The 24,119-nt window shown below is 35.9% G+C and overlaps 1 long non-coding RNA gene across 1 annotated transcript in view; it reads left to right on the forward strand.

The window, feature by feature from the left end:
* Window positions 1-6,257: 6,257 nt before the first annotated feature.
* LOC135318910 (uncharacterized) overlaps window positions 6,258-24,119 on the forward strand; it is a 33,511-nt gene continuing 15,649 nt past the window's right edge. Inside the window, exons 1-2 of the long non-coding RNA XR_010377354.1 lie at window positions 6,258-6,561; window positions 13,165-13,262. This is a non-coding gene — a long non-coding RNA (uncharacterized LOC135318910). The remainder of the gene's footprint in view (window positions 6,562-13,164; window positions 13,263-24,119) is intronic.

Here is a 24,119-nt window from a genome sequence, read left to right on the forward strand (position 1 = left end):
TGACTTTAAGGATTTCGTGGAGACACAGCTTGTTATTGGAGTTGACACTCACGCTGACTCAGGGAATTGTCTCCTTTTAGACACGTGGCTCATCTGGAGTCAGCTAGTTTAGTATCATGCTAAGTCCTCTATCATTTGATTCCTCTCTTAATATTCTTTCTTCTACCAAACAAGCATACAAAACAGGAGTATGTATGTTACTAAACAGTAACAGTGGAGTCATCCGAGTGTTATTAATAATAATGATTGCTGATAATGCAAACTCAGATAATAATTATTGTCAGTGCTTGCTGTGTGCCAGGCGCTGTGCTAAGGAGTTTATATTTCACAGCAACTGCGTGAAGCTCGTACCATTATCTCCATTTAACAGAAGAAAAAGCTGACTCATCAAATGGTTAACATATTTGCTCAAGGCCACATAACTCTTAGTTTAAATTTTTATTTTGAATGAGTTGTTATTATTATTTCTTGGATTCCAGAAAAAACTTTTTTCCACACTTGACAAAGTCTCATATAAATTGTATTTCTTACACTTTATTTCTTAAATACAAATGTTAAAAAATTAAGTGGGAAAGGCATGGGAGGCAGAGATTGCACTGCATTTATGTACTAGCTAGTTTTAAAGAACTATTTATTTCAAATTTGATATTTTTCTGTAGAAAACGATCAGAAATAAATCCTAAAATATCTCACAATTCAGATCAAATTGATATGGAAACCAAAGTCGTCTGCCTCCAGAGTCTGTTTCATTTAGACTCTCCATTGCCTCCCCAACATCCTAGCCCTATGACTATCTGCCTATCTTTGCTTTTTGAGGCAGGGTATTAGAGTCTATGAGCCTCAGTATCTTCATCTGTTAAATGGAGATAGTCAAAGGGTTGTAAGGATTACATAAGACCATGGCTGGAAAGTACTTAGCAAAGTGCCAAGCACCTTCTCAGCCTTTCGTAAAAAGTAAATACCACTTGCTATCAGATGGCGTCATAATATTGGATTTGCCTATGCTGGCAACCCATTCATTTGCTTTCTTTGTTTTCTTCCCTATCACAAGTCTATTGTGGAGATGAAGGTGGAATCTGAGTGGATAACTAGCATGCTATAACAAAGAACACAGGGATGAGAAAAATGAGACCTGACTCCCATCACAGTTTTTCTGCTAACAGAGTATGCCACTGAGAACATTACTAACCCTGCTTGAGTTCACATGTATGCTCACAGAAAAATAAGGTGGGTACAATGACTTCTGACACCAACTACCTGGTGTTGAGCCAAACATCACATGTTAAGTGCCTCATAAGACTGCCCTCACTTCAAACAGCAGCCAAAAGTTTGGGTCACCCTCCTTCTAACCAGCTGGCTACAAATTTAGGGGCTTCTATCATCTTCTCAGTTTCAATATTATGCTAGAATGGTTTACAGAACTCAGGAAAGCATTGCACCTAAGATTACAGTTTTATTATAGCAAAAAGGATATAAATCAGAAATAATCAAAGGGAGACATGTGGAGGGTAAGCCTGTGTGGGTTTTAAATTCAAGACTTCCATTGTTCCCAGGGTTGCATTACCTTCTCAGCACACCGATGTGTACAAATACTTGGGAGTATTACTATCCAGGGATGCCCCCCTGAGCTTTGGTGTCCAAAGTTTTTATTGGGATTTTATTATATACGTATTCTTGATTTAATTATTGGTCACACAGTTGAACTCAATCTCCAGTTTTCCTCCCATCAAATCACATGACTCAGAGCCCCAACCCTCTAAATCATGTGGTTGGTCTTCCTGGCACGACCAGCTCCCATGCTGAGTCATCTCCTTAGTTTAAACTATCTCGGGGCCCACCGTGAGTCACCTTGTTAGTATAAACCATCAGATGTGGCCCAAAGGGTTCACCATGAATAATAAAGACATTCTGGGAATTTCCAAGGGTCTAGAGGTTCTGTCCTGGGAAATAGAGACAAAACCCAACCACATTCTTTATTAAGCAGAAGAAAATATAAAATATGCATTCTAGGAGCACTTTGATTCTACTTCCTATTCTTTATTTAAAGAGTCTAGGAATTTTTTTTAAAAATAATCATAAAAAAAAGCAAAGGAATTGTGGGTGAAGGAAAATCTCTCTCCCCCATGATTGCCTTTCACAAAGTAGGACACAGAGGGAAAAGATGACTCTGGCATCAAAAACATACACTGGCTGGAAAAGAAAGTGACTGGAAAAGGGGGCAAAGAATTAATGTGTACAATAGTCTATTGGTCTGTTATCTAGAGCTTCAGCCACATTCCATTAACTCATCAACCGGTCCTATTCATAGTCCTATATCCTGGGGACCTTCTAATTGTGTGCTAAAGGCCTTAGGATTATAATAGATTGTGAGCTGCTTTCCCCTGCAACTTTTCATTTTTAAATCTTATATTCTGTCCTCTTTCCCATGCAAAATTAGTTGGGCATTAAAGGAGTGTTCCATGTATGAGATAAAAAATAGGGTCAACACAACACATAAAACTTAAACACATTGCTTGTTTCCTAAGCAATTTCTGAAGGACTAAGCAACTTGTTGTGGGAAAGTAAATACTTTAAACATATGATAGTAACTTGCTTCTTACCCCATAGAGTCATATAATCAACCATCACAGACTTGCTACTCTTTACTAACAAAAGATGTCTTCTTCTCTGCTTTTCCTCCCAAGCTGGTAGGTAGAATATCACTCTTCTTTAAGTGTGTGTGTCTGTATATATGTGCGTGAGGGGTACAGTCTTTGTGATAAGAAGCGACTAATGCTGCAGTGGAAATGAACAACAGCCTTTGCTGAGATTATTAATTAAAATGGGATGCTTTCACATGTGTATTATTGTTTGCAGTTGCTTGTACAGCAGTGCAAGAGGTTAAAGAAATGTTCTCTGTGCTTTTTCTTGTAACAGAATGATTTGGGGGTATTATATGCCCAGAAGATTTTTAAATAACACTTTGTGCTTTAATGGACACTTAGTGAGGAGAAAATATTCCTAAGCTATAATATGAAAGCAAATAAGATTGCATCCCCAGACTCCTCTTTTCAACCATTTATTTAGCTCCTATGTAGACAGGCTAAACCAGGCGATATCCTAGCAACAGAGATCTATGGAAGGTCTTGCTCTTCTGGGACTCAACAGGTGTTGACAAAGTAGATAAGTTCCATGATTTATTTAAATCAATTTGATGACAACATGTTTTATGAGGCATTTGACTTAAAGGATCCCACTTAGATATACCTTCTTTTTATTATATATTACTTAGCCATAAAAAATAATGAAATAATGCCTTTTGCTGCAACATAGATGAACCTGGAGATTATCATATTAAGTGAAGTAAGTCAGAGAAAGACAAGCATCATATGATATCACTTATATGTGAAATCTAAAAGAAATGATACGAATGAACTTATTTACAAATCAGAAATAGATTCACAGATGTAGAAAACAAAGTATGGTTACTAAAGGGGAAAAGGGTTGGGGGAGGGATAAATTAGGAGTTTGGGATGAACGTATGCACACTACTATATATAACATAGATTTAAAAAAAAAACAAGGACATACTGTATAGCACAGGAAACTATATGTGATATCTTGTAATAACCTATAATGGAAAAGAATCTGCAAAAAGAATATACATACATATGTGTATGTATAATTGAATCACTTTTCTGTACACCTGAAACTAACACATTGTAAATCAATTATACTTCAATAACAAATAACAATAACCTTCTTCTTTGAGCTGGCACAAATACATATGGTATACAGGTACATGATACAGAGTATCCAAGAGTTTTGGGTGGACTGAGAAACATATTCTACCTACGTGCTGTCAGAAAATCCTTCACAAAAGAATGTCATTTGAAATGAATCTTGAAGCACGAATAGTAGCTGCCTAAGGGATGAGACAAAGGATAAAGCATGGGATGAAGGATGTTTGGCTGAAAGATGACTTGGGAGCAGCAAAACGTAAGATCTCAAGGACAACTCATTGGGTAAATATAAGGAATGGAAATAAGTTGGACATTACCAGGAACTAGGATAGATTGAGTGTAGATGACTGCTGCCCAGTGAATGGTAAAGAAGTGAAAAAGAGGGCACCAGTGATGCAGAGAAATCTCTGCTACTCATTAGCCACAAGACTCAAGGCCAGGATGGCTCAGTGCTTCCACCTCTGGTCTGCAGGCTCAGGCTCTTTCCTAAGCTGTCTCTGGAGCTTTCACACCTGTGATCTCCTATAACTGCCATGCGATAAACTCACTGGGTTGACAGTGACCGCATATGAAACATCACACACAAGCCTCCCTCCCTTCCCCATCTCTCTGTTCCTCCCAGTTCTGCAGCCTCATCCAATTACTTTCTCTGTCTCCAAGTTTACTCTTAACTTTCCTGTTTCTGGACACCTTTTATTCTGTCAGGAATGCTCTGTTCCCTTCCTGACTCAGAGTTGACTTTTCAAACCATAGCACTCTTTAAAGCCTTTCCAAACTACCCAAGTTGAGATTAATCCTTCTTTGTCCTTCAGTAGTACCAATTGTGCATCTGTTTCAATAGATCGCTGTCAACCTGTCACAGTTAGCATGTGTTTTTCCCATAGATTATAAACCCTTCATGGGTTGTCCCATCATTGGATTCTCAATAGTCCCTATGACCACGCAGGACACACAATGTATAGATTTGGTCAACAGAATTTAAAATGAAGACTCTTTTTAATAAATTTATCAAAGCACAAATCAGGCCTCCATAATAATTTGATTTTTATGTGCATGTTAGACAGTCTTTTATAATATATAGTAAGCTTTATTCTAGTCTTGTACTCAAAATAGAAAACACACTATCAGTTAATTGAGGACAAAATATTCAGGTACAAGCTTATCTTTTTGGCACTTCAAACTATAAATTCATTTTCCATTTCCAAAGCCATAAACTATGTTCTTTGATAGCCAGTCTGACCAGAAGGTTTTCCTATACAATTTTATACTCCCTTTGTTGATGTACTGAGATAAGTTATTGCTTTATGAGCTATAGCCTATTAACAGGCATTCATATTGAGCAACATCTTTTGCATAAAATGTTCCTGAGGAAATACAATTACTTCAACGTTATTATTAAAACAGCAAGGAAATGTATCACTTGAGTAAAGGAAAATCCTATACTAACTACAATCTTTTTGCTCCTTGTGTCGAATGCCTTTTAACCAATTAATAGCTCTTCTCTAGGAAACTGATTTCTTCCTCTATTTTGTCCCTTCATAGGATTTAACTTTAAAAAATCTACAACCCTAATTTTCTATTTCTGATTTTGGTATTATAAAGTTCATAAACATACCTGATATTTCTGTCTCCAGTTTTCTTTATTTAATGTGGTGATAAGTTATCCTTACTATTGAGTTTAGTAATTATATAGATGATGCACTTTTTAGAGACAAATATAGGTTACTTGTTTAGGTCAAAATTAGAAGCATCAACGAGATGGTAATTATAGCTCTACCAAATTTAATTCTCTCCATAAAGATCAGTTGCCCCATGGTAGCATCAGTATGATTCGCTTTGATTTTAGAAATATGTGCATTTTATCTTTTAATAACATCCTTGAGATTATTTCCTAAGAATAAGAATACGACAAAGGGAGAAAAAAAGAGAATTAAATGGAATCAAAAAAGCTTGATACTTCTGTTCAGGATTCACATGTGCCAGATTAACATCCCTCTCCTTGGTTTAGTTTCCCCATGTCTAAACGGAGCTCAGCCCTGATATTTAGGACCTTTCTCTGCTTGAGTTCTCTATGATTTCTAGGAGATGGCTCTTCCTTAGTGCATGTAGCCATAAACTACTCCAGCTAAACCTGGGTTTCAAACATCCACCTCATTCCTATACATTTTCAATAAATTATTTGATAATTGTATACAACCGGCACCCTAAATTTATTTTAAAACAGCTAGCTATTATTGTTTTACGTATCTTGGGGAAAATTCCTCTTTGAAATTGTCTATTCTACTTGATCAGCCTAGCGATCAATCTTCCACCTAGGGAAATAAGCAAATGGGTATTTAGTGCATGGGTAGTGTGGTCTCTTCTCATTTTGTTTGGAATATTCCTCAAATAGGAGATCTAAAATACCTAGTTCATTTTTTTAATATCTAACAGTTCAAACATTCTCTTCATTCTAATATAGTAGAAAAGCTCCACAATATGCCACTGACCCATCAGTGCCTGATAGAAATCTTAATTATACGTGTCGAACAAGCATCTTCAAATTGTAGACATTAGTGAAGTTCCATACTCATCAATAAACCAAAATTCCAGTTCTTTGCGCATACACACCTCCTGTCTTGACTCCTCCTTCCCTCATTTTGCACATACAGTGTACTCATGTGTGACCTTTAATCCCTTACATACATCTCCTTCCTTTGTCTTTCAGGGAGTCCTAAGTGAGTGTGTCACAATGCAAGTCAACTATAATCATCATGAGATGGTCTCCATATTTTAACTCTCTTGCTTCATATAACCCATTTGCATATCAGCCTCTGCTCTCCAAGGAACCACCGTGAAAGTAAGTCTCCCAGGACTCTAGTATGTTTGGCCTGTGTAAAAAGTAGTGGAAACACCCTCTTTCAAACAAGCAGTCAGATTTTTTCATCTGAACTAGGAAGTAATACTCCTTATGCTCAAAGACATAAAATACTTTATAAAGGTATATTCGTCAACTTAAAAACTAATCTCTTTCTTTCATGAGCAATAAACCCTTCTTGAGTGGGGAGACAAAATCTATATCAATTGTCCCATTTTCCTCATCTCCCCTTTGATTTGCTTTGAGACAAGTACAGATGAAGGTTGGGAAAGAGGGAGCCTCTCTCTTCTGAGTTATTAGGCCTCAAAACCGAAAGCTCTGCTAGATGTCAGCTCAGTTTGGGCTCACCCAGGAACCTCTGCTCCTGGAAGTTTTCATTGTTTGCAATAATTTTTTATCAACAAAGAGTACCTTTGAGTCCCCGTGAGCATGATACTAATGATCTCTAAGTCCATTAGGCATCCTTATTCCACATCTTCTAGGAATTTACTATGTCTGGGAGTCAGTATGTTCAGAATTATATTTTACAGCTATTAGAGATCAGTTGTAACTTTTGCAGCACACCAACTATCCAGCTAGTCAGTGATCCTACTTCTGGAGCATTTATCCCTCTTCAAAACAGCTTTGGACCAAAGTTTAAAAAATGAAACCATTGAGGACAGGAAATTGGTTTCACATAGTCTTGCCTACTACCTCATGAGATCTTACTCAGACCTTATCAAATTGCTGGAAACTATACAGCAATGCAAAATATACCATAGATGGAGGCAACAGGTTTGGGTTCAAGTTCTATAGATACACTTACTGGCTATATGGACTTAACAAAATATGATCTACTTATCTCAGCTCCCACTTTCTTATTTGTAAATGTAGATAATATCTGCCCCTCAGAATTGCTTTGATGATTAAACAGAGTAATGTCTACTCCAGTGTTTTATAAATTGTGAACTGTCACATAGAAGTATTTTGCCCTTTTATATAGTATATGATTCTTGATTTCTTTGGCCACCTGTTTTTTGGTTCACAAAAGATAAAAGGAGGAAACAAGAGCAAGAGAAATATTCTTAACTGAAAGTAAATTTATTATGAAAGAGATGTCAGCTGACCACCCAAAATTTGAGAAGTTATTAAAGCCACTATAGACCATATGGCTCAATAATAACTTAAGGAATATCCATAATGATAAACCCCCAAGCTCAACAAAAATAGACCAATGTCCTGTATTGTAGAAAACAACAAAGGAAGATACCTATTTTCAAAGGGTTTTTTTAAAAGAAAATTTTAGAATATCATTTAAACTTTCTGAAAATTTCAGTTATGTGGAATACCACATTCTAAAAGCTTTTGAATAAATGAGGCCTCATTAAATCTAGTTCCTGGTAATGAGTCACCTTTTAAAACTCCACACAGGAAGACAGTTTCAATCTCATTAAAATCAGAATCATTTATGAAATCTATGCTCATTGACACTGTCTTCCTTTTTAGAGAGAAATTGTTTCCCTGTGCCACATAAAAGGGAGTTCACTGAACAGATATAAAGGTCTAAGTGAGTGAAAAAGTAGATGACAATGGAGAAATGAGACCATTCTGCCTATTTCTCACTTCAGTTAATGTGTGCTTTTTCTCTTTCATCGGATACATTTAATTGAATAATGGCAGTTATTCCTGTGGCCAGAGGAAGTACCGTAGTTTATAGAAGACTTATTTAGAAAGAAGCTAGAAGTTTGTTCATCCCACTAGAGAGAAATTAACACATCAGCATGGAGTTTGTTTTATTCTAACATTGATGGATACTTGTCAGAACTGAAACAGTCTCTACTAGTGCTTGACAGTCAGTAGGTTGTGTTTATAAGAAATAGCTGAAATCATTTTTGTAAGATATTTAGTACTTCAATATGTTTTAAGTGCTGTTTTCAAGGTGGGTAGGTTGAAAGCCTTGTGATAGAAGACTTCAGTAAGCAATGGCACACACCATGTGAAAATCTTAGAGACTTAGGAGAGTGGGATATAAAGTATAGTAGAGGAATGATGGGGGGAAGGTTTGAAAAAAAAAAGAGCTTAGGGCCAGGTCATGTGGAAACTTGAGCATTACGCTAAAACCCTGGAATTACATTGCCAAAATAAAATAGAAATCACTGGGAGATTTTGAATAAAACCAAAGCAGCATCCTGTTAGTATTGTTGAAAAATTATCCAGGTGGAATAAATGGATTAGATTAAGAAGAGCCAGGAGAAATGGCAAACTGGATGGTGCTCTTGCAATTGCTCGAAGAAGCAATAGTGGTACCTCTTTAAAGTAATAGCTGGGGAATGGAGATAAATCTCCCTTTCTCTCCATTTCTACAACTATGGCCAAATCAACAGGATTTGGCAACTGATTAGGTATCAGACCCTAGGGAGATGGTGAAGTCAAAGACTACATCAATAGTTCAAGGATAGGTGACTGCAAATGGTAAGTATTGCAGTTGATAGCTACCCTCCTTAAAGCCTTGTGGCTAATAGGGAAGATATGATTTCTAAGGAGCAGCAAAGTAAACAGTATCCTGTGGTAATACCGTATTAATTCTTTCCAAAGCATCTATATGCATTCATTGCAATACAACTTTGTTTAAGTCCATGAGCCTCTAGTGATTATTAACTTAGGGCATAAAATGTAAAAGGACATTTGAAGCACATGTATTAATTGTAGCTAGGAAGCTCTGGGATACACTACTTAAATAGTGCAGTTTTAGTTGTGCAAAATTATTTTGAGATTATTTATACTCATCATTATTGCTTCTATGTCTTTTTAGGAAGAAATATAACAATTGTATAGCATCACTTAAAACAACATCTGTCAGGTTATTTGAAATACCATGTTTCTAAGTTTTTTTTTTTTTTTCTAAAATCAAGCGTTTATTGGATACCAAAATCACAAGATTCTGTTTTCCTCTTCAGTACAGTGCTTTTGTGTGTGTGTGTAACGCCTTACCCTGCTTTAATCTTCTTTTCCTTTGCAACTGACTAGATTAAAATAGCAGACTTGAGAGCAAAGGAAAAATGAGAGTGCTTTTGGGGAGACATGAATTGTCAGTTCTCATAAAAGCAAAGTTACCCTAAGGAGTCTGCTCTACAGTTCTATCAGGTCAGGACAGAGAGGCTGTGATTTGCAGAAGCTTTTTGGAACTATTATGGAAAAAATAATTAGAACTGTCCAAAAAATTTAAATAACCTGAATCTTGAGTAAGTAAATTGTGGAAAGTTTGATTTTAAAAAAACCTTTTAGTGGGTATACTGAATGTATTATTTAGAGGCTCTTGTCAATGGGAAGCATGTAGGGATATCAGCAGAATTAAAGGATTGTGATTTGAAATCTGCTCCAGTAACAACCGTTAAGAGGTATTGAAGAAGTCACTTCCTCTATAAGAACTTCAGTTTCCTCAAAATATGACCTTAAAAATGATCAAACATAAAAACAAAAGTCAAATTGTCTGATCATTAATGGATATAAAGGTATGAAGTATTTAAAGGGTGTTGTTCCAAACAAGAAAGGCGTCTGATTAGTTTCTCTAAAGAATATGAAGATGAACAGTATAGAAGGGGAAATTAAACACAATGCACACACACACGCCACACATTTTTATATACACAAACACTAATTATTAGAAGCTGTAATGAGGAGAGTAAAAAGACAGATCACACACTGGAAAAAAACTTCTGCAATATGAATATCTGAAAAGTATGGATTCCAATTATATACAGTTTCTTCCAATTAAGATATTAAAAATGCTTAATTGTTATTCACAGGAAATACAAATTTAAATCAAAATTAGATATCAATACATGCTCAAAAGAATAGCTAATTTAAAAAAAGCTTAACAATACTAAGTGTTAATGAGGATATAAGAGCAACTAGAACCCTCATACACTGCTGGTGGGAGTATACAGTTGGCCCTTGAACAACACAAAGGGGAATAGGGGCACTGATCCTCACGCAGTCGAAAATCCATGTATAACTTTTGACTTCCCAAAACTTAGCTACTGATAGCCTACTGTCGACTGGAAGCCTCATCGGTAACATAAACAGTCTATTAAAAGGTATTTTGTTTGTCATATGTATTATATACTTTATTCTTAAAATAAAGTAAACTAGTGAAAAGAAAATTTAAGAAAATCATAAGAAAGGCAAAATCATTTACAGTACTGTACTGTATTTGTCAATACCATTAGTTTACATTGTTTGCAAGGTGAATTGACTGTTAGTAGTTCCATCATCGTTGTCTTATATGATACAAAACACTGTAAATGTTCCACATATTACTAACACTAGACATCAAAAAATGGGCAAAGGACTTGAACAGACATTTCTCCAATGGAGGTATGTAAAAATGATCAATAAACTCATGGAAAGATAGCCTCACTAATCACTAGGAAAATGCAAATCAAAGCCATAATGAGACACCACTTCACACCCATGAGGATGGCTGTTACAAAAAAAGCAAACAAATAAACAAAAAATAAAACCTCAGAAAATAACAAGTTTGGGCAAGGTTGTGGAGAAATTGGAATCCTTGTGCATTACTGGTGGGAATGTAAGATGGTGCAGCTATTTTGGAGAGCAGGGTGATACTTCTTCAAAAAATTAAAAATAGAATTACCATATAACCCAGCAATTTCACTTCTAGTTAAATACCTACAATAATTGAAGGCAGAGACTCTAACAGATATTTGTACACCCATGTTCATAGTAGTAGTAGTATTCACAGTAGCCAAAAGGTGGAAACAACCTGAGTGTCCATCATTCATGGATAAATGAATAAACAAAATATTTATACACACACACACACACACACAATGGAATACTGTTCAGCTTAAAACAGGAATGAAATTCTGACACATGCTACAATTTAAATGAACTCTGATAAAATCAACCAGACATAAAAAGATATTGTATAAGACAACTTACATGAAGTCAGAGAGTATTCATATTTGTAGAGTTGGAATGTAGACCAGTTAACCAGGGGCTGAGGGGAGGAAGCATGGAGAAAGATGAGTTAGTGTTTAGTGGATATGACACAGAGTTTCAGTTTGGGATGACAAGAAGTGGCTGGTGAGTTTGCACAACTCTGTGAATATGCTTAATGGCACTGAAGCATATACTTTTTTTTTTTACGGCACCAAAAAACATATTTAAGAAAGTAAAAAACTCACAGCCCTGCCCCTCACACATACACATCTCCCCAAAAGCCACGCAACCTAATCTGAAAGAGAAAACAAATCAAATGTAAAACTCTCACACAAAAGAAGTCTTTGAATTAGGATTTACTAATGTATATAGTCTTTTCTATGAAAAAACAAAACAAACAAGAAACCAAGAGAGTAAAGATAAACTTCAACATGAAGCCTTGGGAGAATTTTAAAAATGTATTGTCTCCTTACAAACTAACAGAAACCAAAACACTGATCAGTGCTTTTCATGTATTTTGAGTGGGAAGCCTTAAATTTAATTGGTATTTGCTAATAAAACAGCACTCAATGGCAAACAAAATCCTTTAGTAGCCAAATAAGAAAAAAAACAAACAACCCAATCCAAAAAAACAAACAACCCAATCCAAAAATGGGCAGAAGACCTAAACAAGCAATTCTCCAAGGAAGAAACACAAATGATCAATAGGCACATGAAAAAATGCTCAATATCACTAATTATCAGAGAAATGCAAATCAAACCTACAATGAAGTAGCACCTCACACCAGTCAGAATGGCCATCATTCAAAAGTCCACAAACAATAAATGCTGGAGAGGCTGTGGAGAAAAGGGAACCCTCCTACACTGCTGGTGGGAATGCAGTTTGGTGCAGCCAGTGTGGAAAACAGTATGGAGATTATTCAAAAGACTAGGAATAGACTTACCACATGACCCAGGAATCCTGCTCCTGGGCATATATCCAGAAGGAACCCTACTTCACGATGACACCTGCACCCCAATGTTCATAGCAGTACTATTTACAACAGCCAAGACATGGAAACAGCCTAAATGTCCATCAACAGATGACTGGACAAAGAAGATGTGGTATATTTATACAATGGAATACTGTTCAGCCATAAAAAAGACAACATAACACCATTTGCAGCAACATGGATATTCCTGGAGAATGTCATTCTACGTGAAGTAAGCCAGAAAGAGAAAGAAAAATACCATATGAGATCGTTCATATGTGGAATCTTAAAAAAAAAAAGAAAAGAACATAAAGACAAAACAGAAACAGATTCATAGAGATAGAATACAAACTTGTGGTTGCCAAGGGGGCAGGGGGTGGGAAGGGACAGAGTGGGAGTTCAAAATTTGTAGATACTGACAGGCATGTGCAGAATAGATAAACAGGATTATACTGTATAGCACATGAAAATATATACAAGATCTTGTGGTAGCTCACAGCAAAAAAAAAATGTGACAATGAATATATGTATGTTCATGTATAACTGAAAAATTGTGCTCTACACTGGAATTTGACACAGCATTGTAAAATGACTATAACTAAATAAAAAAGTTGAAAAAAGCCTCATTCCCAGAGAATAATAATAGTAATTATTATTATTATTATTGCAGTTGATATCAAAAGTCTCGAGCAGATTTGATATTCTGGAGGGCTGTGCCCAGAAAATTGAGTTTGACCAAATCTGGGCAATGATTATGTAACTTTTGAGGTATGTATTTTTATTATTTTAGCACCCTTTTTCACTCTCAAATATCTCTCTTTGTTTTTTATTTTATCTTATTTTATTTTTGAAGTATAGTTGATTTACAATGTTGTGTTAATTTCTGGTGTACAGCAAAGTGATTCAGTTATACACATATATATTCTTTGCCATTGTGGTTTATTAGAGGATATTGAATATAATTCCCTGTTCCATACAATAGGACCTTGTTGTTTATCTATTTTCTATATAGTAGTTTGTGTCTGCTAATCCCAAACTCCTAATTTATTACCCCTCCCTTTAGTAACCATGTATTTGTTTTGTATGTCTGTGAGTCCATTTCTGTTTTGTAAATAAGTTCACTTGTATTTAATACTTGATATCAAATATCTCTATTTGGCTAATAGATGGTCATTCTACTATTAGGCAGCTAGAATTTTTCAAGTCCCATATGCTCTTTTTATGTATCACATCAATTATCGCATCTTTTATAATTTTCTTTGTGCTATGTGACAAAATAAAATTGGGGGAACTTCTCTGTGTCTCTGTCTCTGTCTCTGTCTCTGTTCTCCAGCTTAAATGATGAAAGCTTGGTCTCTTGCTTTATCTTTGGCCAAACTCCAAAAAGAAAAATATATAGCCCAAAATATCTGAAGGGAAGGTAATGTTTATCTAGAACTTCAACCATGGACTATGATATGAATTCAAAGCCTTTATTTAACAAATACTTATTTAGCCATCTTAAGCAGGTTCCATGGCAGATGCTAACCTTTTATTTGTGTGTGTTGGGGGGGAGGGTGAGTGTGTGTAGCTTATGAAGTAAATGCTGAAGACCATTTCCCAGATAGTTGTACTTTTGGGGATTTTATTTAAATTTTGCCTTTGCATTTCCTCATATTATTTTACATGTACTTTTTGAATCATTCAATGTCTAAAAAAGTCTTAATTTGGCATACACACTTGACTAGTAATATCTATAAAGAAATGTTTAGGTTTAAATCTTATTGTTTTATATGTATGTATATACATGACTGGGACATTGTGGCGTACACCAGTAATTGACACACTGTAACTGACTGTACCTCAATTTTAAAAAATCTTATCTTTTCTCTGAACTTTTAGTTCTATTGTCAACTAGGAACTTATGTGCAGATGAGAAATCTGATGCCATTTGCTTTGCTAATTTATAGATGTACTATTTGGATGTTGTTTCTTTGTTTTTCTCTATAAAAAATGTTAGGTCTTTTTTTAATTAAGGTTATGAAATTTCACTATATGGAACCGTTTTTGTAATCTTAATCAACAGTGGGTATATTTCTTCTATGGTTTCTGTAGAATCCCCTCTTCCCATTTTCATTAGATGGATTTTGGGTCTCTCTGTCTCTCATCTTTTCTATCAAAATTTTCATCTTTGAATAATATTCTGAGAGAATTACTTGAATTTTCCTCTAGTTCTGCTATTGATTTTTTAAAATGTAGCCAAAACAAACTCTTTCTTTTTTCTTAGTGCATCTTTCTAGAGGGAGCATATTTCTTGTATTTTTTATTTTATGGATGAAATATACTTTTTAAACACTCCCAAAAATTTTAGCAAAATGGACTTTTAGTTATTTTTTTCTTCCATGAATTTTATTCACTTCTCAAGAGCATGCTTTTTTTTTTTATTTTAGCAATTTTTATTTGTGCTGCTGGCTTTTCTTAAATGCCTATCCAATTTTCCTCCTTTGTTCATTTACATATTTTAAATAAAAGATTGGTTGAATTGCTTAAGTAGATGGCAAAGAAATTCCTCTTCTTTGTTTATAATCGACCCTCAGTGAGAGTCTTAACTACCAGAACTATAGGTGTTGGTGGAGTAAATGGAATGACATACTTCACTTTATAGATGTGTTATGCACACAAGGTGGAACCCGTCCCCTCTGACTCCCAATGCCAGAATAAAAGGATTTTCCTAGTCCATCCTAAGCAGGTTATCTTCATCTCTTCTCCTGCTTCAGTGAGTAGGCAAATGGCCAAATTAAAAATTAGTGCACCAAGTCTCATTCACATTTCAGTGATGCTGCTATTTCAGTATAGTGAGTCTTCTTCAGTGAAATGTATAAATTGGAAATTTAAATGATGTCAGATGTACCATTGTCTGAGGGCTTAAAGGAAACTCATAATAAAAAATTCTGACTTCTATAAACAAGTTTGGGCACTAGAATAAATATTTTCTTTATTCGTGTAGGTAAATTGTTAGTACGTGGCTGCTTGTGGCAGTAATGAAGGAAAGAAGGAAGGGGAGAAAAGTATTGCCATGCTATTCTGGCTCCTCAGGAGGGGCCTTCCAGCAGATGGCAGGAGTTTGTAAGGGGATGGCACATCCCTTTGGCACACGGTACCCAACCTAAAATGTAGACAAGGTAGAACACCTGAAATCTGAATGCTCTCTTCGTGAAGTCCCTTGCCACCAGGAGAAATCTTACGCCAGATTACTGTCTTAGTCTCAGATTCTTTTTTTTTTCAGTGTGCCTATCGAAAGCTGCAATCTCATTAAATAAAAATATGGTAGGACAATGTGATTACATGAATATTAAAAATACAAAAGATTCTAGACTCATTTTTTATGATACAATCCCAATAATTCCATAGATTTCTTTAGTGCTTTATGCGATGCATGGGTTTTCATTATCTATTAGTTTACTTGTGCCTCACAATAGTTCTATAAGTTATAAAAGAATGCTAGTGTCTATTTTGTGCTATTAATAAGGAAAAGAGATAACTAGAGAAACTAAGTGATTTGGCCAAACGTTACAGAAACAGGGAGTGTTGAAGTCATAACTGAAACCCAGTTCTGTAAAATCTCAGTTCAACGTTCTTCTTTCAACGACACAGTGAGGAACAGCTGAAAAAGCCTCAAAATACATATGGCAACAAGAGTGGAAATAATCAAACACAAGCTGTAAGACTTTTGGTCTCCTTCTCAAACCTCTCTGTGGCCACAATAACCCTCAAATCATTTTAACTTCTCTTCTCTTGTCTCACTCGCACACCCCAAAAATGTCCAGCAGCATTTTTCTCTGCCAGCATAGAACTAAGACATGCCCAAGATGTAACTGTGATGTATTCAACCCAGGGCTTGTCCCTGAACACCAGGAATCATGACTTTGTCTTTCAGTAAGACAGCAGGGACCTTCTTTCATCTCACTCTACTGTCCAAAACCTAGAAACTAGTGATAAAGAATAAAAGGACTGACAAAATGTAATCTTTCCTCCTATTTTCCCTCACCTCCAACTACAGTTTTCCGATACATTTCAGCCTCTTTGTGGTACATAAAGGTGTAGAAACTTCAGCAAGACATGCAGTAGGAGGAGGAGGAGGAGAGGCAGGCACTTTTAAGCTTTATGATTTATGCTGGTTTGGCATTTCCCAAACATTCCTTTGGAAATCAAAATACTTACCGCAAAGCCTGTATGTGCCAAAGGCTCACGTATCTCTGGGAAAATCAAAGTTACTCATGAAACTTTTTAAATCTGGAGCTTAGCACTTTCGACAAGTCAGTTCAAACCCTGCATTATAATTTCTGACCATTTGGAACCGTAGTTGGTTTTAACATTTCTGGATAAATTAAATATTATTCTATAACATGGAAACAGCAAATTGCCATTTCAAAAATTAGTGTTTGGCAATCGTATTGGACCTTCATAGAGATTTTTTTTTCATTTTCATTTTTTTCATGTGACAGACTTAATCACAAAGCCCCAGTTCTCAAAAGCATAGAGTGCAGACTTGATATATATTTAACCAGGAATACTTTTTTGAACTCAAATTCACTGATGACAGTTTATGCCCATTTCACCTTTCAAGGAAGCCTATCAGAAAAAAATAATAAAGTGAAAGCAAGAAAGAGTCAGTGATAACCAAATTAAATTTATAGGAGCTGTCCCAGTTCTTAAGTTATGTTATTTTGTGAAATGAAAGCTATTATGGAATTATATAAGGTATTGAGGAAAAAAACTTTAAGACAAATCACTTAATTTCAAATTCCTTCTCCAATATTTATGTGATCTTCATAGTTGTTTAAAGCACATCTATGTTTTCTATTTTCCTCATCTGAAAAATTGTATTTTAAACTAATTTAATTGTAACCTAAAATACTGATAAGGTTCTTGTAAAAACCAAATAAGAGAATAGGTGTGAAAGGCTCTTCACTATTGTAAAGGGCCATTTCAATGTGTGGAACATCTATCTGTTAGTCTGAGACCCAAAGCCATGAAGAATTAAACTTGAGCACCTGGAGAGGGAAGTAATGGAAATTCAGGCTGATGGTTTAAGTCAGGGTGTTCATAGTTAGTAAATATAGTTTGATTTGATAAATGGTAAGTAGTCCCATGCAGAAAGAAAGTAAAGTCAAATATAACATAGTGGCAGACAAAATGACGAGTAACAAACAAAATGATAAGTTGGTGTCAGATCACGAAGGCCCTCAGATGCGGTGGTTCTCTTAGCCACCCCCAAACTCGTGTGTGGTTAAGCCTCAGGGTCACTTTCCAAGGCTTGAGCTGCTGCTCCTTCTTTGCAACAGGCCCAGGAAATCAGACTGGTTTCAGGACGGCTGTTCACATACAGTTCACTCTGTTCTATTCCAGGCTTCCTATATTTGTGTCCCCCTCTCATTCCTGTAACAAAAATCTATAAGTAAAAGTCTCAGTATAATCTCAAGCAGGCACAAAGATTATGCTTTTTTTTAAATGAGGAAAGTTGCTGAAACATTACCTACTAAATTAAAATTTGGGTTTGATCAGACTGGAAATAGTGTAGATTATAAATCAATTAACACTATTAAAACTTAGCTGTCTAAGTAACTGCCAAATTATCAAAAGGCAGTATGAACATTAACAACATTGATTTTTTTGCACACCAAGTTTCCTATCACTTGCCAAAATAATGTTCTCTTATTACAAGATAAAGTCTCAAGTTTTGGCTTCTTCATTGCCTTGAATGTCAGTTTAAGAATGGAAGGGGTCATAACTAAATTCCTCTACATCAATAAATGCTGGCACATAATTCAATGTATGATTATGACTAATATAAACATCAATATCTTTTTTTCTATTTATTTAGTATATGCCAAATGGCAGGTTTTCTGCTAAAGACTATCATTTTATCTACAATGCAAATCCATGACATTTACATGGTTTTGCATTTATATTACATATATTGCATTATATGACAATAATATAGTTATTACTATCTCTATTTTGGAAATCAAAAAATTGATAGAGATAAGTAAAAACACCAATATCACATAGCCAATATATGGCAAAACTGTAATTTAAACTGGAGTCTATCTGTCATCTAAGGCTGTGATCTTCCTACTACACTAAATCATCCATACTTTCCCACTGTTCTCATGTCCTTCCTCCATTTATCAAATGAGTATCAACTGTAGATTCTTTGGAAATTTGACCAAAAAATTGAATTTAGCCAAGTCATCAAAAACCAATAAATGAGAAAAATTTCAAGATGCAGGTTTAGAAAGAGAGTTCTTAGACTTGACACCAAAATCACAAACCATAAAAGGAAAAGTTAATAAATTAGACCTCATTAAAATTAAAAAAAATACTCTTGCTCTGTGAAAAGACTGTGTGAAGAGGATAAAAAGACACCCTATGGAGTGGAAAAAAAATATTTGCCAAATATATATCTGACAAGGAATAGTATATAAAACATGTAAGATATTCTCATAACTCAACATTTTATAATAGTAATAAGCCCTGTTAGAAACTGGGCGAAAGACGTGAAAAGACATATCACCAAAGAAGCTGTGTAAGCAAATGGAAGGATGTCAAATGAGCTTATGAAAAATGTTCGACATATCACCACACGTCTATCAGAAAGGCTGAAATGAAAAACAGTGACAACACCAAATGCTGCTGAGAATGTGGAAAAACTGGATTATTCATACCCTGCTGGTGGGAATAGAAAATGTTACAGTCACTCTAGAAAACAGTTTGGCAGTTTCTTTCAAAAATATATAAATATACAACTTACAATTATCAAAACAACCCCAATAATTGAATTCTTGGACGTTTACCCAGATAAATGAAAACAGATTCACACAAAAACTTGTACACAAAGGTTCACAGCAGCTTTATTTGAAATAGCCAAAACATGGAAACAACACAGATGCCCTTCAGTAGATAAATGGTTAAATAAACTCCAGTAAATTCAATTACATGGTTAGAGGCTCAGATCTACTGATTCACTGGCCATGGTTAATATTTTGAACCAATAGCCAGACACATGGAAGAAATAAAATCGGAAGATTATTGGCAGAGAAGATTGGAGAAGAGTTATAAGACAAAGGTCAGAATATTTGTGTCTCATGTGAATAGGATTACAAAGATGTGATGATAGTGTTGTGGTTACACTTAGTCCCTTTCTCTGTTTATGCCAGTGTTTGTTAGAAGACCTCCTGAACAAAGTGGATATGGAGTCAGGGAAAGAAGTTAAACACGAGCTCAACAACACGGACTTCACCTCACAAAGGTGAGGACAATACTGACTGTCCAGTCTGCCGGAATCAGAGAAAACCTTTAAATCCACAACGGGGATTTAACAGCAGCTAGGAGGGCTAGCAAGCTGCTGGTGTGAAGTTGGACGTGTTGGACTACTTCCATCATGAGAGGGGCAGTGATTTGTCCTCACTGAAATAGATACTGGTATTTGCTTTTTCCCTTCCTACCCTCCGTGTTTCCAATGGCAACACTGTGGACTTTATGAGCTCACTATTACGAGAACACCCATAGCATTGCTTCTGAACACACTTATGGGAAGTAATACAATAAGCTTATGCTCATGAGAATGGCTATCTTACCATGTATCCAATCATACAGAAGCATCTGGCGTTAGAGAATGTGGAACTGGCCACTGACGACACAATTAGAGCACCAGCTGGAAGACATCACCAAGCAAAGTTAAGGTGCTTCCTTTCAGAATGTGGTTCACTCATTGAACTAGTGACCACCATGTTTTCTGGCTGTGCCTCCCATGGCCAGAAAATATAGGTACAGAAACTGGAGTGTTGAAATGGAGGTGGTGTTCATTAATTTTTTTTCTCCTTGATTGTGGGCTAGCTTAGAGATCTTAACACACAAAGAAGATTTTTTTCATTAGGGTCAACAATAATGATTTCAATTAATTCCAAGGTGACATAGACAAGTAGACAATGATTATTTCAGGCCTCACTCATCATTGAATGCACAGGCAAAAAAAGGAAGGAAGGGAGGGAAGAAAGACAGAAAGAAAGAAAAAGAAAAACTGCTGCTAATACAATTAATCCTGGTCATCAAAAGGGGGAAATGTTGGTGCTACACGATGCAGGCAGGAAGGAATTTGAAACACAAAGGACCCCCTGGAGGACCTCCTTATTTCGTCTATGTTCAGAGATAAAGATGATAGCAGCTCCAAATAATTGGGGACCATGAGTTCAAACCTCAAAATAAAGGTTTAGGAAATCTCCCTAGGTAAAATACCCTTCTAGGTAAACATAGTGCTAACTGAGAACAAAGGGACAAGGAAGAGAACCATAGGAAGGAAGCTACCTGTGAACATTAAGGACTGTATTGTGACCAGTGACAGAATAGATGACTAGAAATTAATCAAACTATTTTTCTGAGTTACATGTATATTCATGAATAATGTTATTTCTCCCCCCCCCCATGTATTAATTACAGGAATTTGCATTAGCTTTTTTAACAGATAATCTATAAATTAATTTATAAATTAACTCCATGAATTGACACGGTTTTTTAATTGAAGCATAGTTGATTTACAATGTTGTGTTAGCTTCAAGGATCTGTTCTTTACTTGTTTCATCAGATACTTACGTTCTTTGTCAGGCAGCTCTCTTATTTGGTGGCTTTCCTTTAACCAGAGACTCAAGAAATCTATGCTGCTTCTTTCTGCTCCCTCACTTAGTAACTTTAAAGTTTTCACTATCCTCATCTGACAGATGGGTAAAAAGCAAATGACACTGGAAGATTGTGCACCTCACAGTTAAATCATTCAGCCTTCACAGACAGTCACATGTGGGCACAACAGATCTGCTGAGAAGTGTGGAGGCAGCGGATTTGTTTCCTCTTGGTGGCTTTCCAAGAGCTCTGAGCACGATCAGCTATAAACGTCAATGGTAGAAGTGGTATGTTGTCACCACATTCCTTTGGTGTTCCCTTTGTGTATGTGTTTCCTGGGCATTTGCTCCTAGATAATTAGCATTTCAGCTGGTCCTTGACCCACACAAGTCTCCTTGTCCTACTTAATGGGTTCCCAATAAATCTCTTCCTGCTAAAATGAGTAGAACGAGGTCTGTTATTTGCAGTTAAGGTATGTGAATGATTCGTGTGTCAAGCGATGAACTATTACACATGATAGTAATTTAGGGAAGGGAGTGTTTATCAATAGTGGAGTTTTCTTATAACTTTTAAAATCAAATTCAAATTTGGTGGAACTTAAACTCCACCAAACTCCTCTCTATTGGAGTCAATAGACAGAGGGATGAGGAGCAAAAGACCACTGTCTTCTCGAACAAAAATCATTTGAGAGAAGCAGTGTCCATTTTCCTCTTGATTGCCAGATATGACCTTTTCAGAGATTTTTAAAAATTTATTAATACCTCTGACAATCACTGCTTCTATCTTCTAGCTTTCAAATTGTTTTTCCTCCACACAGAGATTGCTATAAAATCAAATTTCTTTTTCTTAACTAGGTTTTATCATAAATATATTCTTTGGAATAACGTGTGTTGTGAGTCTGAGCTTTCTATTTTATTTTAAGTCATGTAATTATATAGCTAGGAAGAGTTTTAGAAATCACTGATTCAATTTGCTCAAACTATGGAAACACCAGAGAGTAGATATTAATTGTCCATGGTCTGTAATGTATGGTAAAGCTTAGCTGAAAACCCCAATCTCCTGGCATGTAACTCAATGACTTTTCAATGTCCCTCTTAAGTCAGAGGTCCCAATCACTGCTGCCATTGCTTGGTAATTCCCCAAATATGTATCTCATATTATAATTATATTCTCTCAAAGGCACAGAACTTGAGATTAAGAATTAATGCCAAGTTAAATATTTCTGTGTTTAAAAGGTGTTTCATCATATAGTTGCTAAAATGTAAGTTACTCAAAAGATTTACCTTATTTGGCTCAGGTTGTGATTATTCTGGACTCTCAATTTCCGTCACCCCATTAACTCCCCTCTTTAAATACCATTCTCCTTGCATTCTCATTTAATAATTAAATGTACTGTGTCAGAATGAAGAAGCAAACTTTACCACTAAATTAATTAGTCTCCATAATATGTTTTTTAAACATAGTTAATGTATTCCTAGGAGTGACTTTGGTTGTTTTGCTGTCAGATATCAAGGTCTACCATGCATAGCTAATTCCAGAGTTATGTTAATTATCCCACTTAAGGAGCAGCCTCAGACACATCAATATTCCTTTCTTCAGAACATTGCTGTTTTCATGGAAGGTATTTATCAGTATGCTTTTCCTCCAAACATGAATTCCTGTCCTGATTTCATACATTGGTAATTGATTAATACAACAAACCATATTTGAATATGAATCATGTAATAGAGGTAAATAGAGCTAAACACATGTTAATGTAGTCAGAGACCATCAGAATCACAAAAATCAAGTTCAAAGACTAATAATTAACAAAAACCATTCCTTTTCCTGGCAGTTCATTGGCATGTACCCAGTCCCACTGTGTCCCTTTTATCCCCAAAATGCATTGCTTTTATACACAAAACACTTTCTTCAAATGAAAATATACTGAAAATCCTAGTGTATAAAAGAGGCAAAAATTGAATTGCTCTGGCTGAAATGCCTGTCTGACCAGAACCCTCCCCACAGTCCCCATGCTGGTGGCTCAGAGGAACCGGGAAGTCCAAAGAGCACAGGTTGAAGGTGCAAGAAATTTGAGACTGAAAAACACCTTGGAGGCAATCTTGGCCAGACTTAAACAAGACAAAACAAAAACCTATTCTTCTTGAATTAGAGGAAAAGAAGACAGCCAAGGACATAGAAGCTCACCGTCACCAGTGAGGGTAGCACCCTATTCTGGGACCCTCTCTAGCATTAAAGACATTTCTGACCACGTGATCCAGACTAATTCAGTTTTAGTACCGGCACTGAATGATACTTTGGATACATGCCAGAGTATATTTAGTATTCCTATTCAAACATTAGTAATTTGGGGCTTCACCTCATCGTTTCTCCATGAAGTATTTACTGAGAAGTAGAGTTAGACTTTAATTAGGGAGACATCAGATACTCACAAACGGATTTAATGAGCTTTAGATTTCAACTCTATTTCTGCTTAAAAAGTATTTGTTGCTCACTGGATGGTAAATGCTAAACACCGAGAAGAAATGATCACTGGAACTTCAAAAAACAAATACTTTCATCGTCCTTGGTCATACATATGACCGTTCATTATACGATGTTTTAAAAGCTTTCACCAACTGATAATTTTGACTGAGGTTTATGGTCACTTTGGTCAAGCAAATAAGTCCTTGTAACCCCTCAGGTAACCACTAATTTGAATCCCTTGGTGAGCTGACTGGTTATTTGGCTTTTCTGCAGCCACAGCTACGGAGAAACTTAAAGTGTCCTTCTTCGCTTCTGCATAGTTCGATGGCCTCTCTCCCCATGGGGTGCCACTTTACCTTCCACGACAGGATTAGTTCTGTCCAAACTTAGGTAACAATCCAGCCTTTAGTAGAAAGCATTGTAAAGAGCTTTGGACCAGTGCTAAAGAGACTCACACTCAAGCCAACCTGTCTGCAGGTTCACATGTCCCACCCCTAGTGAAAG

The sequence above is a fragment of the Camelus dromedarius genome, chromosome 2 (assembly GCF_036321535.1).
Source record: "Camelus dromedarius isolate mCamDro1 chromosome 2, mCamDro1.pat, whole genome shotgun sequence".
Classification (NCBI taxonomy): domain Eukaryota; kingdom Metazoa; phylum Chordata; class Mammalia; order Artiodactyla; family Camelidae; genus Camelus; species Camelus dromedarius.